This window comes from Triturus cristatus, chromosome 2_2 (assembly GCF_964204655.1).
Source record: "Triturus cristatus chromosome 2_2, aTriCri1.1, whole genome shotgun sequence".
Lineage (NCBI taxonomy): Eukaryota > Metazoa > Chordata > Amphibia > Caudata > Salamandridae > Triturus > Triturus cristatus.
This window is the reverse complement of record NC_140582.1, coordinates 91,922,800-91,945,237: the sequence shown is the minus strand read 5'-3', so window position 1 is coordinate 91,945,237 and position 22,438 is coordinate 91,922,800.

Sequence of the window (22,438 nt, the reverse complement as noted above, 5' to 3'; positions counted from 1 at the left end):
CTTGGCAGACAGCAGTCAGGCTTAACTTTAGTGGCAACGTGTAAAGTATTTGTGCAACAGTTAAAACAGTGAAAACACCACAGAAAAAGATTCCATACAAGTTAGAAGAACAGAGCAACATTTATTAAATAAAAGAAGACAAAAAGAACAAAAATCCAATCAGTAGAACCGGAGTTATGAATTTTTAAAGAATAAACTGTAAAATAACCCTTAAAAGCATTAACGCAAACCGGGGATCTCTGGGCGTGCTGGATCAGGTCAAAGTCAAAAGTTCAAGCCGACCGTCATGGAACAATGGTCAGATACAGTCCCAGATTATTCCTGCTGAAGTTTTACCTTCTCAAGTTTTGTGCCAAGAGTCCCGTTTGCAGGGGAGAATTTCACCGGGAGCAAGGAGAACATCACTGGTGATGGGTGACGGGGTGCAAAGAGCAGGCTAGGCGTTTTCGACGGATGGGCTGGAGGCTTGCGATAGCGATCAATGCTAGTAGATGATGCTTGCTGGGTGAAAAGATTAACTTGCATCTGTTCGCGCTGATTCTCTGTGCGAGTTGTGTGGGTCTGAAGTGAATGAGCCCATTCGTAGAGGGCCCAAAATCTTGACTTTAATAGCTGGAGAACCACACCAAGGGCACAGAGATCTGAAAGGAGCCACTTGGGTCTCAGGAACTCGTTGAAGGCGGGTCCAAGTGCTGTGGGGGGAGCCTGGTATGTCCCTGAGACTCAGATCAGGCGGCCAGTAGACTAGCCCTTTGAGTCCATCTGAGGTCCTGGGTTTAAGATGAGTTCCAGGTTCAGTTCTTCCTTTTCAGGCAAGAAGGCAGAAGATCAGCACAGCAAAGAAGCAACTCCTTCAGAGTGGCAGTCCTTTTTCCTGGCAGAGTATCGCAGGTCCAGAGGTGTACGCAAGTGGTAGTGTCTGAGGTTTAGTACTTATACCAAGATGTCCTTTTGAAGTGCATAGAGTCCCTGTCCTGGAGTGACTGACCCTTTAAACTAGCTGATGTTCCTCATTGAAATTTTTAAAAATGTCCTAAGTTAAGAATAAACGTCGGCAGAGGAGTAGTCTGTTCGGCTCTCAAACAGTATGTTTTTTGCAATTTTTATCTTCAGTAATGTTTAATTATATTTAAATATTTATTTATTTATGTATTTATTTATTTATTAGCCATAACATTCTTACTAGAAATGTTTTACATAGCAACATCGCCAGTACATTGGCAATGCATAGTGAATTCGTAGAAAAACAACTGTGTGTAGTTTGGATAACTACGTAAAGGCTGGTGTGGAAGGACACATATAGATCTGCAGGTACAAAAAAAGAGAGTTTCCCAGGTATAACCAAAAGGGACCGGGTATATAAAGTATTCAAAAAGAGCTTCCCTTTTGTATTTATTAGAGTTATCCAATCATGGAGTCGCATACACTATATTGTGAACCCGAGATAGGAAATCTACAGACTATCGCACCACAGAGATAGGATATGATTTTTTTTAATTAAAATTCTTATTTCACAAATTTATTTTACAATATTATATCCAGGACTGCTTGGAGTTTTGCAGTCTCCATCAATAAATGAAATTCATACAATCCCAAACCATAAAAATACACATATTTAACATTTCTAATCAGTGATTGCACATAATTGGATTTAACATATAATAAAACACTTAAATGGAATAGACAATACAAAAAAAAATTTGAAATATAAAAACAGCAGATATAATTTTGTCCTCTTGTCGATGCGTTTCGGTGTAATATCTAGTATGTAACACCTTCTTCAGGACCAACACATTAAAACAGCTCTCACTATCGATTAAAAACAATCTATAAAAAAGGAGGATACACACAATTAATTTACATATTAGTGCTTATAGTACTGTTTCTTTATCTTCGGTTCACAATATTAGATTAAGGATATCACAATCCACCAATGCATTGCATTATCTTGCTTGCTGTGCTTAGTAAGAAGGTACAGGGAACCCGTACTTTATGCTTATCTCAATTGTGAAGGCTGGGTATAGGGATATGTACCATTGCCCGCCCACATAATTCTATTGAAGGTCGTGGTAGAATCTCAGAGCTAATATCAAAAGGTCTCCTGGAGTAAATTTACTCAGTTATTTGTAAAAGAGACACACAAAACATACTAATTATGCTGGTAAACACACTCCTACCTATGTCAGGGGTGTATTAGTCAAATTACCCTCTGTTCAATTCATATCTAGTGATTATACTTACACTAAAGTGGGGCTTCAATTTCGTTATCATAGATAGCCGAGGGAGAGTGTCTCAATTCACTGCATCCTAATTTTCCAAACCAAATAATTTTTGAACATTTTTATTGTAATTAAATTTCTCATATTTATGTCAATACATCCTATCTGATTATTGAGAGATGATTATGTTTTGGAAGACACCGCTTACTCTAATTATTGCGCTAATGTCTTCGACTGATGAATCCTCAATTCTTGTTTCCATCGGTCATGGAGGCGTTGTACCTGCTTATTACAAAACAATACCTCCGTATCTCACCTCGTTAGAACGCGTAGGATTCAATAAAGCACGTATAATTCAGTTAGCGAATTCTAAGGAACTACCAAAATGGCCGCATGTAGTTTATACACGTAATCGACTACAACGTAGTGTATAAATAGCAAGGATGTGACGTAGTGTATAAATAGCAAGGATGTGACGTTGCTGCCCGTGCAACAAGCATCTGAGAACCCCGAAAGACGAGACGCTACGCGTTCTAACGAGGTGAGATACGGAGGTATTGTTTTGTAATAAGCAGGTACAATGCCTCCATGACCGATGGCGCTGCAATATGTAATTTAGTGATTTTAAACATTTCCTCGAATGAGCACGCTCGAGCGCCATCGCCCAAAACTAAGCCGTACACCCTACGATAGAGGGTGGGTATAAGATGGTTATCATCCTCATTAAGTCATGCAGCCACTTGTAAATTACAATATAGGCTGCTGTTGAATTAAAGTGTTTATTCGTTTTGTAAATTAAAAATTGCTTGTGTGATTTAGATCTAATTATGAAAACTCTAGCGGTGTAGTCGAGAGAGTGATGACTAGACTCTGCATATATAACAATATCATCTCTTTGAACGAGGTTACATGAACTGAAAAGGTAGAAAATTCTAATGGAATAATTATAATGACCTGAAGGTACGGAAGTTTATGTACAGCAGAGCGATTCCCATTGGTATGGACGACAAAGTGTATTTAGCAAAAGGGTAATCATGCTGTCTAGATATGGGGGGGAGATGGTAAAAAGAGAAGGCCCTATAAGTAAATTACAAATGGGCTAGGTAGACAAATATGCGAGTTAGGAAGATGATCCCCAGCGCGATTAGCGATCCGATTCATCAAAGGTCTAATAAATTGCAGAACTCGATCTTTTTGTAAATGAGGGCATTGACAAAAGAACCTTATTGTGAACACTAGGAGCCCTTAAGGCGCTGAACCAAAGAAAACGTAAGAGCTAAGAATATCTCGCTTCAAATCCTAGGTACTGGCCTCTGCTTGAATTTAATTAACAGCAAGAGAACCATAGAGATTGCGAGAAGTAACTTGAAAGAAACGCATCATATGGAATATGACTGAAAGAGCCAAGAATCAAATAAACCTTTATTAATGTCTAAACGGTGAGTTTAATTTACAATTTTTATTTTTAAGAATATTTTTTAATAAAATTCTAAAATAGTTAGTTTCTTTAACAATAATGGACACTAATATTTACCTATATATATTGTATCCCAATAGGGCTTTATGAATTATTAATCAGAGTACACGTACAAATATGAACAAGAATTGAGGATTCATCAGTCGAAGACATTAGCGCAATAATTAGGGTAAGCGGTGTCTTCCAAAACATAATCATCTCTCAATAATCAGATAGGAAGTATTGACATAAATATGAGAAATTTAATTACAATAAAAATGTTCAGAGTATTTGTATTTGTTTTGTAAAATTAGGATGCAGTGAATTGAGACACTCTCCCTCGGCTATCTATGATAACGAAATTGAAGCCCCACTTTAGTGTAAGTATAATCACTAGATATGAATTGAACACAGGGTAATTTGACTAATACACCCCTGACATAGGTAGGAGTGTGTTTACCAGCATAATTAGTATGTTTTGTGTGTCTCTTTTACAAATAACTGAGTAAATTTACTCCAGGAGACCTTTTGATATTAGCTCTGAGATTCTACCACGACCTTCAATAGAATTATGTGGGCGGGCAATGGTACATATCCCTATACCCAGCCTTCACAATTGAGATAAGCATAAAGTACGGGTTCCCTGTACCTTCTTACTAAGCACAGCAAGCAAGATAATGCAATGCATTGGTGGATTGTGATATCCATAATCTAATATTGTGAACCGAAGATAAAGAAACAGTACTATAAGCACTAATATGTAAATTAATTGTGTGTATCCTCCTTTTTTATAGATTGTTTTTAATCGATAGTGAGAGCTGTTTTAATGTGTTGGTCCTGAAGAAGGTGTTACATACTAGATATTACACCGAAACGCGTCGACAAGAGGACAAAATTATATTTGCTGTTTTTATATTTCAAAACATTTTTTGTATTGTCTATTCCATTTAAGTGTTTTATTATATGTTAAATCCAATTATGTGCAATCACTGATTAGAAATGTTAAATATGTGTATTTTTATGGTTTGGGATTGTATGAATTTCATTTATTGATGGAGACTGCAAAACTCCAAGCAGTCCTGGATGTAATATTGTAAAATAAATTTGTGAAATAAGAATTTTAATAAAAAAAATATCATATCCTATCTCTGTGGTGGGATAGTCTGTAGATTTCCTATCTCGGGTTCACAATATAGTGTATGCGACTCCATGATTGGATAACTCTAATAAATACAAAAGGAAGCTCTTTTTGAATACACATATAGATCTGCACCTGATACTATCTAGCAGATAAAACAGGCTTGTTGTATGGATATGTCCATTTTTGTTTTTGAATATGTTTCTGTTCCAGGAACTCAACTGGATTTTTATTTTTTTTGCAGGAACCGATGACTTGGCTCATGATAACTTGATGGTCCTGGGTAGGCAGACAAATGCCTGTTAAAGCAGCCATGTCATTTGTGGTTAGCATCAGTGACATTATAGTTCTTTTTCAAAAGAACCTTATTTTAATGTGTCCTTCCTTTGTCATCCACCTTCATCTATAGCTAACCATTCCATGGAGCTGGTTGTGGAGGTGCTGTGCCTGAAGACTGATCATAGCACAGACCACAAGTGGTGTAGCACACTTAGAATTCTGGGGAGGCTCATCAACCAAAACAGTGAGTGATCCTGTGGAGGCGTGTTTTTTTGTTGCCGCCTGCGTAACATGATTTGTTGGTACTCTTCCTCTGAACCAATGCTTCTGCTAACAGGGCCCAAGCACACACTTTTGCTCAGTGCCAAACTGAGCCAATACCACTGACTGTGTATTCCAACAACTGCCTCGCACAACATTTTCTGTTAATATAACAAATCCTTCCAGTTATATAATGTTCATAATAGTCTTCTGAAATTATAGAAAAAGAGCAGCTTTGGCATGCTCTGTGTGTTTTTGGTCACTACTGTGTGGGATGGAAATTTGCCATGACGTTGAGGCCGCTATGATTGAATCAGCATAAGCTGTAATTCAATGAATGTTGTGTTGTAACATTTATATAGACCTTCATAAGTCTATGTGGTGCACCAAAGCACACGTTCTGACAGGTAGCATGCAGCACCACGGGGAGCACGGCTGACAGAGTGTTGTATTTGTTGTGATCCTATATGAAAAGTGTTTAGGTGTCATTTATGAGTGACCTGAAAGGTGCACTTGTCTTAGGATGCAACGCTAAGCGGAATGATGGAGAAAGAGATGTGTGAGATAGGTGTTCAGATTATAGTTGGGACTACATCATATAGACAAATACATAGCACTATTCGAGGCAATTGGGTATTATGTGTGCGTACACAAAAAAAGCATTTGCAATGCAATAGGGCTCGCATTTGCGAAACTTTGAGCTATTCGCATTGTAAATGACTATGCCTTTTTTATTTATATGTTTTAAAAAAAACTGCAAGCAGTGCATAAATACGCACTCCTTAACCAGGACCATATTGTAGGAAAGTGCCCCTGTTTGACATGGTCTCCCCCACTTTTTGCCTGGTAATTGATGTAATTGTGACAGAAGCACCCTGGGTTCCTGCTATCCAGGTCCCCAGTTCAAGATCTCTTTCCCTAAAACTGTACAATTGTTCCCCCCAATTGGCAATACCTTTAGCACTCCTTTAAGTCCCTAGTAAATGGTACCCTTGGTACTGAGGGCATGGGTACTAAAGAGGATCCCTGAGGCCTACAGCATGTATTGTACCACCCCAAGGGACCCCTCACCACACTCATGCAGACTGCCATTGCACGCTGCGTGACATAGTGCTGACAAAAGTGAAAATACATGGCACACCTCCTGTGTGCCATGCCTGCAGACACTGCATGCAATATATGTAAGTCACCACTACAGCAGGCCTTACAGCCCTAAGGTAGGGTGCATTATATTTCATGTGATGACACATCTGCATGAGCGAGCAGATATGCCACTCTGATGTCCAAGTCGATTCTTGGGCATTACCAGTAGAAAAGGGAAGCCATTTTGAGTATATGTACTGGGCCCTCAAAAATACGAGTTTCCCCAGCTACATGATGGCTTCTCTGAAACCAAGGATGTTTGGTATCAAACATCTTGTAATGATAAACCCACACTGATTCCAGTGATGGATTAATATATATGCAAACACAAGTCAATGATGGATGGAGCGTTGAAACTTTTCAGACACTCACCCCCGGTCACAGATCTGGGTTGAATCTATCATCGTTCTTTAGCTCACTTCGCCACACTAGTTCAGACACAGCTATATGGAAATCAGTCTTGACCCTGTGCCTTATGGGAGCAGTCCAGCCTGAACTGACAAGCCATGCCTTCCCTGGACCGTAAACAAACATCCTGGGACGAGTTTCGGGCTAACAGCCCTCATCAGCCAGGCTAGTTTGAATCCAGTGGCAAAGTGGGCAAGGGACCCACGTAAGGGCATACCCTGCCAACTTAGGGCGAACCAAGCAAATACAAGGAGATGATGGATGGAGAGCTGAAACTTTTCAGACACCACCCCCCCAGTCACAGATCTGGGTTGAATCCATCATCGTTCTTTAGCTTACTTTGCCACACCAGTTCAGACGCAGCTATATGTAAATCAGATTTGACCCTGTGCCTCATGGGAACAGTCCAGCCCGAACTCCCAAGTCATGGGTACCTCTGAGGTAGTCCCTGAAACCTACTAGTCCACTAATGTGCTGGCTGACTGGTCCTGCCAACATAAACGTGTTTCTGATCCCCCTAGGAGGTGAGCGACCCACTCTCAGGAGGTGAGGAACATTACCCGCTCTGGCAGGAGGTGTTTACACCTCTTCCAAACAGGATGGCTAGCAATCAGCATATCAAGGCTGGAAGCTTCAAAGCCATGCCGCCTTGGATAATCGACCCCGGCATCCCCCTAAACTGGAAATGCCACCCCCTGCCCTGAGGCTCATTTGGCACCAGGAAAGATGGGAAATTAGTATGCAAAGTATACGTGGCGCACACCCAGGTCAGTCATACCCTTGAGGTGAGCTACCTGATGTGCCACACTCTAGGAAAATTCCGCTATCTTAGTGATGGAATAATATAGGACACTGGAACACAGTTATGCCCACTTCCCACAGGAAGTGTTCATATGGGGGCATAGTGACTCCAAGGATAGGCAGCCTATTGACTACTACTCTCCTCTAACAGCCCTAAATTTAGTATTTAGTGGGCACCCTGAATACAGAATTTCATATTCCACTGACTGACAAGAAGAAGAGGACACTGAAGAGCCCACCACTCCCCCAGAACTGAAGACTGCTGTGGACGTTTGGCGCCAAACCCTGCCTGCAGCACAGAAACTCTGCAATTCCATAGACCTGACTCGTCCTTCAGCTGTTCATCCTCCACAAGCCCCGTAGGGTTCCCAGCACTTCGCTCTGCAGCCAGTGTCTCCCTTGGAGTAGAGGAGCTACTCCCCTGCAGCCTGCAGACACTGACGTCTAGTTAAAAGAAGCTACTGTCTACCAAGCAGTAGCCACCCAGTAGAAGGTCGGTGCACTCAAGGAGATCAGATCCATCTTCCTGCCAAGCCTGAAGATGCCAGGATCTCCACAAGCCCTCCTGCACCAATACCTGGAGTACCGGACCCTTGCTGCGACCAATGCTTGCTGAAAGTCCAGTCCAGACTCCAACAACAGCACTGATGACCAGCCCATGAGAGACGTCAGCACCAGAGAGGTCAGCACGAGTATGTCTCAGCTGTCCTGTTTTTGTCCCCCTTGATGGTCCTTACCGACAACCGTCCCCCATTACATTTCAGCTGGGCCCTTGGGGATGGGATTCATCCCCCGGGGCCCAGATCCATGAAATCAAATCAAGGAGGTGGGCCGCACAGCCCCCTCCCCCATTAGGTTGAGGCTGGGCCCAGGGGAATGGGATCCCTGGGGCCGTTCAGGCCATGATGCTTATTTACAACAAATGTAAAGTATCCAGAACCATCAAGCTCAAAATTAGACTTATGTGGGGTACTCTGCTCGAATGCGGGAAAGGAGGCAACTCCTTTTTGTTAATTAACCCTCACACACCCTATTGGTGTCATGCTTCATCATCGGGTGAACCCTGACTCCTAAAGGTCAGGGTGGGCTCGACCGTGTTTCAGGGAGCGCTTAGAAGATGTAGGTCAGGGGGTCTAAAGATAAATATATACAAGGGGTCATTTGGAGGTAATGGTCCTATGACCCTCAAGAAGTGCCAACATGTTTCAGCCCTTGTTTGGTGGCCTGTTCAGTCCTGGGCTTTCTTCAGGGCAAAACAAAGTTCTGTCCCTGGTATTTGATAAAGAAGTTTGCCTTTATATTTTTTACTTGACGGAACAGAAAGCTGTTCCCTCGTTAACGATATATGGAGGGTATACTTATCTCTCCATCTGTAAATTACACAAACATTCCACCCAGTTGTGGTGGAATTAACGATTCTCACAGAGATCAGGAAGGGGTAGCCTTATCATCAAACGTACTCCAAAGGTCCTGCCCCTCTTGTAACTTATTCGGCTCCCGCGTCTCCCGGCATTCACAGAAATTAATCCTCAACAGGAAGCACTCACAAATATAAACATAGCAGGTGCCCCCGTTGAAGCTCCACTTCTGTAAAAGACATTTGATCCTAACTCCTGTGGTTGGCAAAGGCCTTACAAAAAAATTAATGTGTCCTCGTGTAATGCAACTGATGCTATGTAAAGCGCTCTGATGCCCGATACCTTCGGGTCAGGTTTGCGCTATATAAAACTCTGTAAAAAAAAAAAAGGCAAAACAAGTGTGCTTTCTCTGCAATTTCATACTGAAAAATTATCTGAAAACCTTTGTGGAGGTGACTGCAACACTGATCTATTGGAGTGCAATCTGTACATGACTGCGACGAGTGGGTTCTTTGTTGTCATGTCCTGGTGAGAGCAGAGTCCAGGGTTCTCCCTTTAAATTGCTAGGAGTATGAAAATGTGGAAATCACTTGGATGCTTCCCTGTTTGGCCCTGCCCACCTTAGTAGTATCCAAAGGTCTTCCTGCCTTTTGACAGGATGACGGACCTCTTAACAAGTGGCTTCCCCAGCACATTACCCACCGATTTTGGTGAGGAGTTCTTGATACTGAGGAATATGAGGGCATCTCTACCAAACAAAGAAGCACTTACTTCATATAGTTAAGAGGAAGGACCAAAGATTGGGGGAGATTTGTGTCTTTCTAGACTTGTTGTCTTCTCTTTAGGAGGATTCATAGTTTCACATATATTTGGATAAAGATGCACCATGAACAATCACATTTCCAAAACGCACACAAGGTCATTGGTGACATTTCCTTGTGCTCCATTATGCAGCTGCAGTGTAGAATACGTACGGGACATTTACCCTAGGAGGTAGCACTTAGTAATTAACCAGTAAAAAGAACTCCTCTTGGGTACATAATTTGTGAAAAACTTTGGCCTCTTGTTGGATAAAAGGGCAGATGCAGTTCATTTGTGGCTGAGTCCCTCACACAGCTACTGATACACCCGTACAGCCACTCATACACCCACTCACAGACTCGCTCAGACACTCACACACCCAGTGAGATTCTTATGCAGCCACTCCCAGACCCATAGAGCCATTCGCACAGCCACTCACGGACCCATTTATACACTCATGCACCTACTCACAGACCTATTCAGACACATGCACCCACTCACAGACCTACTCAGACACTCATGCACCCACTCACTGCCCCTTACAGCCACTCACACAGCCATTTGCAGCTCTACTCAGACTCACCCACCCACTGCCAGATCCACTCGGATACTAACATACCCACTCACAGACCCATTCAGACACTCATGCACCCACAGACTGATTCACACACTCATGGAAGCACTCATAAACCCATTGAGAAACTCTCACACCCAGTCACAGAACCACTGAGACACTCACTCAGATGTTCATGCACCCACTCAGACACTTATACACCCACTCACAGACCCATTCAGACACTCACATACCCAGAGACACTTATGCAGCCACTCTCAGACCCATACGGACACTCACACACACACTCACAAACCCATTGAGATACTTGTGCACCCCCTCACACACCCACTGAGACGCTCATGCACTCACTCACACACTCACTCTCAAAGGTTACAGGTACAGTTAGGAAATACATTTAGAACCTTAGAAATTCACTCAAAAAACCAAAGGCTACAGGGTAGGTGTAGTTAGGAAACAACATTTACAAACCTTAGAAATTCACTGTAAAAACTAAAGGTTACAGGAACATTATAGTTAGGAAATTGAATTTAAAAAAACCTTACAAATTCACTGAAAAAATCAAAGGTTACAGGGACGTTATAGTTAGCCTAGCTAACTATAACTTATGCCGCAGCAATGCACTGCATATGACCTCAGATATTATATCACTCATGACATGGTCAGTGACATCTCAAATGACCACTGATGACATCATCCACAGACGCACACACACCCCTATAAAACATCTCATACACCCATGCCACTCACACCCATTCACAGACCCTACAAGTACTCACACAACCACTCGCTCATCCATAGAGCCACTCACTCGCCCATATAGCTACTTATACAACCAGCCACTTACCCCTACAGCCACACAATCACCCATACAGCTAATCACGCACCCACGTATTCACCTATATAGCCACTCACAAACCCACTCACTCACCCATACAGCCTCTCAGTACAGCCACTCACACACCTAAAACAAGCACTCACACAGCCACTTACGTACCCATTCACAAATCCATACAAGCACTCACATCCGCTTACTCACCCATGCATCCATTCACAGACACTTACTCTACAATACAGCCACTCAGACACCAACTCACTTAACCAAACGCCTACTCAAACACCTACTCACCCACCCATGCAGCCACTACCATAGCCATTTACTCATCCATACAACCGCTGACACACTCACTCCCCAATTCAGTCTCTCACTCACTCACCCACACAGCTGCTCACACACCTGCTTATACACCCATACAGGCACTCACATACACATAAAGGCACTCAGACACCCACTCACACATGGATACACACAGTCACACAATATATGTTAGAGGTAATATCACTAATTAGTAGTACACAGAGTGTTAGAAATGGGGGTCTCTAGTTGGCAAGGTTTGCACCTTTGTCCAAGTAGGGACCCTTCCTTCTAGTCAGGATAAGGGTGTTACACTCCTAAAATAACGCCTGCTCACCCCGGTGGTAGCTTGGCACGAGCAGTCAGGCTTATCTTAGAGGCAGTGTGTAAAACATTTGCACATAACCAACAGTAACACATGAAAGCACTACAAAAAGACACAACACCGGTTTAGAAAAAAATCCAATATTTTTATATACTTAAGACAAGATCAAAAACAATAAAAATCCACAATACAGTACTTAGAAATCTTCCGTCATCAAAATAGACTTGAAATATAGTTCCTAGAAGCCGATAGCTCTATCTGAGGCTATCACAGCATCATGAACAACAAATCCACCAAACAGTTCTGGCTGACCGCGACGCCGCGGGCTAGGTACGGTGTCGGGAAGACCCGCAAAACAGTACCTTTAGAAATGCAGGGCGTCGGCGACTTCTCGATGAGCCACAAAAGGTCGGCGTCCACAGGCGTTGGTTCCGGAGGTCAGTGCAGGAGTCGTCAGGCCCTTGAAGTCACATGCGTTGCAGATCTAACTCCTCGCGTTAGCGCCGGCGTTGGGGCTGCAGTGCGAAGTGCAATGGTGCAGTGTGCCATGCCTTCAGGTCGCGGTGCGGGCAGCGGCTCGATGACAGTCATCCAGCAGCGTCGGTGAGACCAGGGCTGCGGTGCGAAGTGATGCGGTGCTCATCACGGTGCTGGCAGGTCACTGTGCAAGCAGCAGCTTCGTCGTTGCTGAAGCGCTGCCATCAGCTGACAAACTGGAGTCAATGGTGCTGGCATTGGTAGGCCAAGGCTGCGGTGCGGGATGAGGACGGTGCATCGTGTAACTTACGAGCGGTGCCCTCAAACCACAGTGCAAGCAGTGGCATCGATGTCAGCGTGGAGCGGCAGTCTTGGGGATACCAAGGCAACGGTGTGAAGCGAGGCGGTGCGGAGTGCAGTGCCCATAGGTCACTGTGCAAGCAGTGGCTCGGTGGTGGCATCAGGTGGCATTGTCGGTGAGACCAGTGTTGCAGTAAGGCATTGCTGCAGTGCCCCCTGGGGTGCCTGAGTCGGCAGTGGCATCGTAGATGGCGTTGGGTTGCTTTTTCTTCTGTTGCAACACGAAACACACAGTCCCCAGTGCTGATGACAGAAGAACTTGAAGTCTTTGCTGTTCCTGAGACTTTTTGAACAGGGGGTAAGCTTTACCTCAAGCCCTTGGAGAAACTCACAAAAAGAAATTGCACACAAAGTTCAGTCCGGTCCTTTCACTGCCCAAGACAGAAGCAGGCACTGCAGGCCAACACAGCAAAGCACACAGCAAAGTGGTAGTCCCTCCTCACAGCTTCTCCAGCTTTTCTTCTTGGCAGTCTTCTTGGTACCAAAGGAGTTCTAAAGTTTAGGGGTTTGGGCCCCACTTTTTATAGCCCAAAATCCTTTGTTCTCTGGGAGCAGAGAGTGTCTGTGCCCAGCCAGAACCAGTTTTGTCCTCCCTGGTGCAGCTTCCGCGCAGGAGGTGGAGTCAGCATTGTCAGAGGCAGACCATGCCCATTTAGGGGAAAGGACATCTCCTCCCCTACTCTAAATGCAGCCCAAGTCTATTCAGCCCACCCCTGACCCATCTAGACTCTCTGGAGCGACTGATCTTCCCCAGCCCCAGTCATCCCAAAGCCAAACAGTCAATCCACAACCCAGCAGAGGCACACAGGATGGCTAAGCAAGAAAATACCTACTGTCTAAAAGTGGTATTTTTAAACACAGAATTTAATAATCACCTTTACTAAAAGATGCATCTTTAGATTCTGAGTTCAGGCATACTCTATTTTCTTACCTTGTTCCCAAGGGTAGTTATGTTTATAAAATGTTATAAGCAAACTCCCCATTCTGTCCTATGGGAACACGTAGCCTTACAATAGGGAAAAACGAAATTGGCAGTAGTTCACTATCTGGACATGGCACACACACCAGGGCATGTCCTACCTTTCACATATACTACACCCTACCCACAGGGGTACCTTGGGCCTACCTTAGGGGTGACTAATATGTGAGAAAATGGAAGGGTAGGGCCTGGCAAGTGGGTGCACTTGCCAAGTAGACATGGCAGTACTGAACTGCACACAGATACTGAGGTAGCAGATCTGAGTTACCTTTTCAGGACTACTCATGTGGGTGCCACAATAAGTGCTGCATGCCCACTTAGTAGTATTTGACTTACAGGCCCTGGCACACTCAGTGTACTTTACGAGGGACTGACTAGTAATTTGAATATGCCAATCATGGAAACACCAATTCATAGTAACAATTTACAACAGGAGCGCTTGCACTTTAACACTGAACAGCATTGAGAAAGTGCGCCTAGACACACACCCAGCAAAAACAGAGTCAAAACCATGAGGTCAGAACGCAAAAGGTCAGGGGAAACACGATAAAAGATGCCAAGTCTAAAACAAAGCATACTAATTTAACTTTTGTAGTACCTTGGTATATAGATTTAGCACTCATAGACTTTTAGCAAACACTCACACTCACTGGATGATGTCATCAGTGATGTTATTTGAGACATCATTAGTGATGTCACTGACCATGTCATGAGTGATGTAATATGGGAGGACGTAAGCAGTGCATTGCAGGGGCATACGTTATAGTTACCTCAGCTAACTATAGCTGCTGAATTTCACTGATTTTGTACAAATTAAATGTGAGCCGAATTATAATGTTCTTTGTTTTTTTTTTGTGAATTTCAAAGGCTTTTTTATTCTATTTCCTAACTATAATGTCCCTGTAACCTTTGTTTTTTTCAGTGAAAAACTGATGCGATCAGAATAATCGAAGTGGTGGGAGCCCAAATCCCTGTCACGATACCTCGAGGTTTGAGAATTATGTTGGCCCCGAGTTATGAAAAACCTGACCTGCACATGCTGGCTGAGTGGGCAGACTGCAACTTAGAATCCTCATTGAAGCTGGTACAGATCCTTGTCAAGTATGCAGTCAGTGACCGGGAAGCTCTTCCAGTTGAAATTGATGAAATAAATGAAGAAATTGGCAAAATGGAAGTCACGGCTGGTACTCAAAAATTACGTGATGATATGCTTATACTTTTACAGAAGGAGGAGGAAATAATAAAGAAGCGTAAGGCTTTCAAATTTCAACGTGACAAGTGTGATTATGAGCAAGGGCGCGTATTCACATTCGCAAAGAAGTATGATAATGTGAAAGCAGTTAATAAAGATGGCATCCCCTCCAGATCACAGCCAAACATTAGTGGAAATGTGCCGGCATCTACCTCGGCATCCGATCTCAGCTCGGCATTAGAGAGCGAATCGGAGAGTGACCAGCCCAGATTTGAGGGCAGGTTGGGGTTTCAAAAACCGTCCCTTGCACTAGAAGTAGATTACCTCTGCCAAGACAGGAAGCAAACGCTGCGTCCGCGTGCGCAAAATGTAAAAACAAACAAGGCAGGAACCAAAAGTGAAGGGCAAGACGCCAACAACGCCACAAACTGCAAAATAAAAAAAAAGACAGCCAACAGGGGATGGAGGCGGAAGTAGGCACAGTAACATCAGGCATGGACTCGCAAACGGTGATCAATTTGACAAAAACAACATTCAGTGAGGATGAAAGAAATATATTGGCTCTAGGATTACCACTTAGCCCAAAATCTAATTTCGATTACGTTGAAACACGTGTGGATATTTACAAATTTGTTTGCAAGCTGAAACTGCGCAAATACCACCTAACACAAGCTGTAGACAAGCGTAAGACAAATGAAGTACCACCAATGGAAACTGGCAGTCCCCCTACTTTGACTGCAGGGGATGTGGAAATTTTGAAAGATCTTGAACAACTTCACAATGAACACAACGATGGTGAGGTTGCAGCCAGTCATGCAAATTTACAATTGGGAGGTACAGTAAAAACTCCATTCAGAGCCAAATCAACCTTCTGTCCAATCATGTTAAAAGATTATTTGGATTTATTCAATAACAAGGTAACACATGAATTAAAAAAACTATATTTTGCAACAGCACGAGCTTCTAAAAAGTATAATAAACAGGACAATCTCTAATAGTTAGTGAAGAAACTACAAGCTGACAACAACATTATCATTTGTCAATCTGATAAAGGGGGCAATGTGGTGTTGTGGCCAAGCGACCCGTATATGGAAGAAGCCCTCAAAAATCACAACAATAGGGATTGCTACAAAAGGAGCACCATGCAGGCAGTTAAGAGTTCATGGAATTATTTTTATAGTAAATTGCTAGCATGGAAAACTGCTGGATTATTGAGCATTGATGAATTCAAATTTTTGAAAATTGAACACCCAGTTATCAACGTAATATACTTCATACCGAAGATTAATAAAGGGTTGTCCAAACCACCGGGCAGGCCCATTATTTCAGGTCGAGGCAGTTAGATGGAAAATACTTCCCGCTATGTGGATTTCTTCCTTCAAGAGCACGTGAAAAAATTACCTTCTTACATCCAAGATACTGGTGACTTTTTAAGAAAGATTTGTGAAGTAAAGTGGGAGGAGGATTGCATACTCATCTCCCTTGACCTCACGGCATTATACACTAGTATACATCATCATGATGGCGTCAAGGCTGTTGAGCATTATTTGAACACAAGGCCAATATATTTGTACATGCACAATAGAATGTTGAGTACTATGATTTCAACATGTCTTGAAAACAATTTTTTCCTGTTTCAAAACCAAGTGTTCCATCAGACATGAGGAGTTGCCATGGGGGCATGTTTCTCACCAAGTTATGCCTGTTTGCATATGGGGTTCTGGGAGGAACAGGTCCTCATGGCAACATATGGTGAAACAGTTCAGAATCATGTTGTGTGTTGGTATAGATATATCGATGATCTGTTCTTAATTTGGAAAGGCAAAGAGAATAGTGCCAGACATTTTATTGAACAGATCAATGTCAACAACCTTAATCTTGAATTTACGGCTCAAATGAATAAGGAATCAATCTATTTTATAGACGTGGAAGTATATGTAATGAACAATAAATTGGAAACAAGACTGCACAGAAAACCCGCAGCAGGGAATACTGTGCTGCATGCTTCTAGCCATCATCCCAAGCATCTTATCCACAGCATTCCCTATGGGGAAATGCTGCGGATACGCAGGATTTGCAGTACAGATTCTGATTGTCTCAAGGCCCAATGAGAAAGCAGGGATAGATTTAGAGCAAGAGGTTACTCAGAAGCGATACTCAATAATGCCATGGATAAAACTAGCACAATTGAGAGGTCAGTGGCATTAGTAAGCAAATCAGTCTTAGCAGTGTACAATAATGAGCAAACTGAGCAGCCAACCCGCCTAATTCTAACTTTCAGTAAGCAACACAAAACCCTGCGTAAAATCATAAACAAAAATTGGGCCTTGATTCAGAATGATCCAATCTTGGGAAGCCAACTCACTAATTCTCCTAACATCACTTTTAGGAAAGCTAGTTCTATGAACAACTCATTAGTGAGTAGCAGTCCAGAAGTGAGGCGTGTCAAAACCTAGCTCAGTGCCAGAAAGGGATTTTTTAAATTCACCTCTTGTAGGGCTTCCAAGTACGGGATCAATAAGTCCTCATATGCAACGCCCTTCAAATGTAATCCAGTGCCAATCACTAGAACACTCAGTTGCAAAACAGAGTTTGCAGTGTATGTGCTGGAGTGTTCTTGTGGCCTGCAGTACGTGGGAAGTACTAATACAGGTTCACAAACTAATTCTCCAGCACATATGAGCCATCACTAACAATGATTTGACCTACCCGGTTGCCAGACATTTTAAAGATTTTCACGGCAATGAATTAGAGAATTTTAAGTATTTTGTCGTGGATACAGTCCTTCCATTGAGAAGGGGTGGCAACTGGGAAGCTTTGTTAAGGAGACTGGAAACCAGGTACATACTGGAGTTGGACAGCAAAATGCCTAATGGCCTCAACTCCAGTGAGGATTTTTTTACATGCCTCTAATTTGTTCTGATCTGCATCTTTTTATTCTGTTTTATACAATTGGTAAATTGCTGCTGCTGACATTGTTTTTAGCTTTCACATAATGTAGATAAAAGTTATTTACATATGCACTTTATAAATCACGGCTGTGATTTATTTGGATTATCATTGCTTGCCCATTTAGCTCTAGCACTTTATGCAGTAGTTGGCAGAGGACATCAGGGCCCACTTGGGCAGTATCAATATAACACATTTGATATGAGCTAGCTGTGGAATACAGGCATATAGGATTAATCAACTGATTTAGACTATGCTCCATGTAAATATAATATGTTCCTACAAGCTTAGGTCATTTTAGTGATGTTATTTTAATCGTTTTTATCACTTTATACAGTTTAGTGATATTATGCCTATTTTAAGTATTTATTTATATATTAATATATTTATGAATACATATGAAATCTGTTGCATACTTGATGTATTTTATTTAAATGATTGTGTATTTATACAGTGATTCTATGCATAAGATGTGAAAACAGACTAGGAACATGTCATTTGTTTATGTCTATGATTGCCTTGCAACTCAGTCATGTGATTAGCATTTGCACTTTAAATTGGTGAAAGCACTCCACTTGCACGTCATGTGATCAAGGCCTCCTGTAGGCTGAAACGCGTAGTGGCGGAGGTCCAGGGCGTTTTCAAAATAAAATAATTGCACCTAATTCCGGGTCTGCATTCGTCTATTTCCAGTATCCTGAACGTTGGCGAAGTAAGAAGTATATATATATTCACTGAAAAAACCATAGGTTTCAGGGACGTTATAGTTAGTTGGTCATTTGACTCATATAAAACCAGAGAAATTTGCCCGTTATAGTTAGTTGAGCTAACTATAACTGGCGCGCCCGCAATGCACTGGTGATGACGTCACATATTACATCACGCATGACATGGTCAGTGACATCACTCATGACATCACTGGTGACATCTCAAATGACATCACTGATGACATCATCCAGTGAATGTGTGTTTCTGTAAATTTTAAATATTTTTCATATGTATCTATGCCAAGGAGTATTGAAGAATGAGTGGATTTACAAGTACCTGAATGGATTATTTAGTAGGTGCGTGACTGACTGTATAAGTGAGTGATTGAACGTGTCTTACTGAATGCATGGGTTAGTGACTAAACTGTAAAAGTCTGTATTAGTCTCTCAGTTGGTGTGTAAGCGGCTGCATGGGTTGGTGAGTAGCTACATGAGTGTCTATATCGGTTATTGATTTGTTGTCTGAGTATCTGTATGGGTGCCTGAGTGTCTGTGTGGGTGGGTGGGTGGGGGGTATGTGACTCTGTGCATAGATGTCTGAGTGGGTGATTCACTGGTTCTATGGATTCAAAAGTGCATCTGTGAAGGGCTGTATGGGTGAGTTAGTGTGTGTATGGGTGTGTTGGTGAGTGAATGAATGTCTCAGTGGTATATGTGTGAGTAACTACATATGTTTTAAGGCAGTATATGTGAGTGTTGGAGTATATAAATGACTATACGTGAGAGTAAGGTATTTGAAGAGTGGGTATATAAATGAGTGTCTGCTTGTATCAGTGATTGTATAAGACAGTAAGTATGTGTATCTGCATAAATAAGTGATGTGGTGTGTGTATAAATAACGGAGTTGGTGTGTATAACTGTATACATGAGTAAATGGGTATGTAATAGATTCTTTGCATGACTTGACTAGGTGTGTGAGTAACTCTATGGATGAGTGGCGGAGTGTGACTATGTATAGGTATATGAGTGCATATTATAGTACTGTATTGATGAGTAACTGCATGTATAAGTGACTGGATGTGTGTGTAGACCTAGGAAATAGTGGGTGGTATGTAGTATCTGGCATTGTTGTGTGTATGGTTTCAAAAATAGTAGTCTGTATTTTAGAGTGCATGTATCAAAGTTTATATTAGGGCATCAGTATGTGCATCAGATTATCATGTGGATGATGTCATCAGTGATGTCTTTTGAGATGTCATCAGTGATGTCATCAGTGATGTCACTGACCATGTCATGAGTGATGTAATATGTGACGTCATCACCAGTGCATTGCGGGCACGCGAGTTATAGTTAGCTCAACTAACTATAACGGGCGAATTTCTCTGGTTTTATATGAGTCAAATGTCCAATTAATTATAACGTCCCTGAAACCCTTGTGTTTTTCAGTGAATTTCAAAGGTTTTTTAAATGCTAATTCCTAACTATAACGTCTGTAAAACCTATGGTTTTTTTCAGTGAATTTCGAAGGTTTTTTAAATGTTAATTTCATATTTTAAAATTTATAAAACCTATATTTTTTCTATTTTTTTTGTACAATTTTGGAACTCTATTATCCTTTTTTTTTTAAATTGGAAAAATGATGTAATTTTTTATATCTTCAAAAAAGGTATGTATATCGTTTGTTTGTTTTTTTTAGAAAACTGGACTCCCGTACCGGTAGTGTACCAAGCTCCATCAACACGCGAATCCTATCCGCCATATTGCTAAACTCGTAAAGGATGCGCATTTCGTATCCAACGGCTTCGTAGCACTGCGTTCCGCCTAACATTATATACGTATAAGGTCGCGCCAGCTGCTAGTTTGGTATGCGACGGGTGCGCGGTACCAAGCCGCGCGTTACGTCATATACGTATGGGGTCGCACCAGCTGCGCGTTATGTATGCGACGAGTGCACGCTGCCAGGCCCTGTGTTACGTCATAGACGTATGGTATCGCGCCGGGTACGCCATTCCCTCATTTTTTTTTAATGTTTCAAAATTATAGCTAAATAAGTTTAAAGTATACATGAGAGCAAGTGATAATCTAAAGATTTATATATTTCTAACTATAAGAAACTTATAGTATGGTAAATATATTTTCTCAAAATCACATCGAGTGCGGCCTCCTTGCGCGCTCGGTGACCTTAAAAAAAAGCATTTGATTGGTTCATAACATTTCCCATTGTAACAGTTTGAGGACCCCACCCATTTTAGTCATTCTCTCTACAGCGTTTGATAAGAGACACCTCTTCTGCTTAGAGAGCTTTTAAAAAATGTTTTTTGCTGTGTACACATATCTTATAGTACACACAACATGCAACGATCATCTTGATCAATATTCATGCTCTGTACAGTAGCCTTCCACGTGTGATGGCCATGCATCTGAAACGTTACATCAAAAAACAAATGTGTGTTACACGATGCCCCTGATGTGTGTGTGCGCATTATTGTGCTGCCTTTCGGCCTGTGTATTGGTGGCTCGAAGGGGTATCATCAGCCACGGGCGGAGTGCACATCCTAGATCACATGTGACAAACAGTAAAGAGTAATGTGTAGATTTGTGTTGCAGTATGCTCTGTTGTCAGGCTTTACCAGTATAGAAGTGTGTCATATGTAAGACTTTCAGATTCACGTTTGACATGCATTGATTGACTGTAATGAGCGTTATCACTGTGTTTGACGTAGCCTCACTACTGATCCTTCCTCCATCCGAGCACATTCCCATGTGTGCGCTTCGTGATAGCAACACTTTCAATAATACCGCACACCATTGACATGCGTGTCTGCGCATATCCACAAGCTTGACAACGACATGTGATGTTGTCCATTCAATGTTTTCGGACAGCATCTCATTAGCGATAGTTGCTGCCCTCCCGGTACATGCTACATTAATGTAAATTACGGATTGTGCGACGTCAAAACTGCAACAGGGACACACACATAAGGCTCAGATCCCCGGAATAATTATTCACACCCCTACGCTGGCTTGGCATACGCAAGCCCAGCCCACTTTGCGTACGTATAAATAGGATAACGACAACGCCACATGTCCCAGTTCTTCCACACTGTCTCAGGTGATATGGCCGCTTTCACCTCGCATATCACAATGCGCAATAAAAAAAAGGGATCCATGAGGTGTACACCATCCTGGCAATCAAAACTAGATCTGACTTGTTTGGACACACACCAATGACAGCAGGTGAGCAGTGGGGCCTGGGTGCACAGGAGCTTCAATTGAGTGCGGCGGGAGGAGTGGGGTGCATCAGCCTGGGTGTGCAGGTGCAAACAAGCAATGTTGCCGTGCGTAATGATGTGATCTCTGACCTCATTTAGTCACATCTCTGTCTCATTTTAAGGACCTGCTGGACCGTACTGTAGGCCTGAGCCAGCGGGCAGCGCTGCCCTACAGATACGTGGCATTGGCTTTTGGAGCACTGTAGTGAGCTGATTACTAAGTGTACATGCACACAGGCTTCCGCCACTGCATTGCACACGCACATTATGCTTCTAGCATGCGCTCTGTTCCTTCGTATGTGAATGTTGGCATAACATATTATTATTGAACCTTCTGTATTCTTGTGCACTCCAACTCCTCTTTGAACCACGATTACCATCAACAGTTGGTAGATCGTACTTCAAGAAGGAAGGATGCACTCAACTGGTGTTCTCTATTAAGCTTGAAATAAACCTTCATTTACCTCACGACGTTTCCAGCATTATATTATTTCTCCCTTTTCAGACACTGAGTTAGTGGCACCATAATCGGCGGAGTGGATGCTCAGCCCGTGATGAGGCCCTGGGCATTCTGACACCTTCCATCGTGGTATCAAGACACCGT